At 44.2% G+C, this 2525-nt stretch overlaps 1 pseudogene; it reads right to left on the reverse strand.

Moving 5' to 3' along the window:
- Nucleotides 1–556: 556 nt before the first annotated feature.
- Nucleotides 557–2004, reverse strand: LOC137767213 (polypeptide N-acetylgalactosaminyltransferase 11 pseudogene; annotated as a pseudogene).
- Between the last annotated feature and the right edge of the window lie 521 nt (nt 2005–2525).

Below are 2525 nucleotides of genomic sequence, written 5' to 3' on the forward strand. Positions count from 1 at the left end.
GGATCCTTTAAATGTAAATAGTACCATAATTCATCAAAATACTTAATAATAGTTAACTGCCTCTTAAATATAATCTTATGAACGATGCCTTCTGGAGTTGAAAGTAATGTGGATGCAATCTGTTTAAAATTATCTATTTAGAACATGATAATAGAAGTGGGAAAAAATTAACAATCTCCTATGAAATCTTCTAAGAAAGGAAATCATAACAAGTTTCTGATCAGATAAATGCCATTCCATTATTAAAATGGGTTAAAAAGAAGTGTAAATAGATTTGAATAGGCATGTCAGTTTCCTGGGTTTTGCCCTTCTCTACAAACTTGACTCTTTAATAGAGTTAAAATTGTATTCTTGTTTTCTGTCATAAGCAAAAAATTCCTTAACGGCAGCTCAGAAGTGACCTTAATGTCTTGGTGAAACATACTTCTTCACCTTCTGATGGTCACTTGGTGCTCCAGTCTCTAGTATATCTGCTGTCTCACCTTTGCTAATCTTCTCAGGCATCTCCATAGGAGGACAAGTGTGATGAAACACCATTCCAGCCATGGCGTCCATCTTAACTCTCCAAATGCCACCGTTGTGAGGAGGTGCCATCACAGGTTGCCATAGCAACATAGCCTTTGTGACTCAGTAGATCGACCACTCTTAGGCACTGTCCAACTGACACCTGGCACAGCCAATTATTCTTCCCAAAATTCTATTGCTGGGCTCCTCCTGAACCATTACACTTCATGAGCACTTGATGAATGAGTTTCTGACATATCCAGGCAAGGGAGATTATTTAAAACCAATTCATGCTCTTCATTATAAATTCAGTGTTGATTAGGGTCGCCGTAGCCACAACCCTTAAGCACTCCTAGGCCTCTCTTCTGACTTGGGCAGCCCTGGGCCACCAGACACTTATTGATCTGGAGGTGACAGAGCCTTTCCCATTGAAGGACTTGGGGCATTTTGACCTTCTTTCTACAAAAATGGATTGCTAGGGTTTGGCATTGGGCTCAGGTATCTGCATCTCTTGGTAAATGTTATCCAAATATCACTTAAATGATTTACAACCCAACTCCTTCCTCTATTCAACATGCTTATTGATATTTCCAAAGCTTTTGGACCCCAGATCAGGTCTCACGGAAAAATACTGCTCCTTATATTCATCCAACTAAACATGAACCAGTCTCATCACACGGGTCATGATATCCTAGCCTTCAGGAGAACCATACGGTCGCCTTTTTCCAAAAATGTGTCCAACTCTAGAGCAAGGGATGATGAAGAGTTTACCTCCACCCATCCAAATCCGAAATGATATTTCGAAATTCTCTCCTCCCCAGATATCCATGCCACGGTCACACTGTCCAAGTTCAATGAAATAGTTTCTCTTCACGGCAAACAATCCTCCAGCAATTGTAGGTGACTTTATTGGTGTAGTATCTCCCTCCAGTCCTCTGAGCTTGGAAAAGGGAGCACGACCCCATCTGAAATGCAGCCCCCAGTTGAAGCCCCCTCACAACACAGGGGAGGAGCTGCAGGCGAGGGTCAGCACTGATGGTGCTGGTCACCAGGCATCCTACCGTCCGCTAGGCCTCCTGGATGACGGCCAGCAAGGACCCGGCCACATCACAGCTGCTCTGATTGTTCTTCCTCAAATCAATCTCCCACGCTTTGTATTTTTTATTACTTTAATTTTTCCAAGGAGGTAGTTTTGGACATATTCATCTAGTTCTCCTTTCAAATCACTGTCTACAAGCATGATCTCCTGAAGAAGCCAGGCAGGCATGTGGTCTAGGAGGCTGCGCACAGGCCAGAGCCAGGCACACAAGCCTTCACTGTAGAAACAAATAGCAACACCAGCCACTGGCAAATCCGTTGAGTCAGACTTGTCTGTACATGCTGCATTCCTTGTGTCTGCTGTATCTCTGTGGCAGCCAAGCCCTTACTGCGAAGCATATTGAAGGCATGTTTCTGATACCGTAGGTCTCTCAATGCCTGATCACTTTCATTAAAAATCATACCCAATGCAGAAGAGAATTTCACATTATCTTCTTCTAGATCTTCAGTATGGTTATCTCTCACATCATCAATTTTGTTTGCTTTGAACTGTGATTCTAATACTCCACTTGGACCTCGAGTGAAACAGGGATAGAATTTGGGGAGCAAATAGTCCATGGAGCCCAGACACCTTGATGAGCACATTCTTAAGTGGTTGTCACTTCACTGAAGTTGAAATAAACAAAAAGCCAAACTGTCCAGTTCACAGGTGTAAAAGAACACCCACAACAGAAATATCGCACGGTGACACTTCCCACTGTAGACCCAGCATACCTGAAGGGCTGCTTTCAACTTCCTGGAGCCGAAGGTGCTGGAGCCATAAACTGGTGCTGGACGCTGGGTGTGAACTGGCGTGAGAGTGAGAAACTCTGGGGATGCAGTCGTGGGTTGGGGGCCACACTTCCGGAGCTTGACCTGCAGGACCCTGGCTCCATACTGGAACCACGTGGGGGAATTTTACATCTCACTGATGCCTCCCCCTC

This window comes from Eschrichtius robustus, chromosome 7, assembly GCF_028021215.1.
Source record: "Eschrichtius robustus isolate mEscRob2 chromosome 7, mEscRob2.pri, whole genome shotgun sequence".
Classification (NCBI taxonomy): domain Eukaryota; kingdom Metazoa; phylum Chordata; class Mammalia; order Artiodactyla; family Eschrichtiidae; genus Eschrichtius; species Eschrichtius robustus.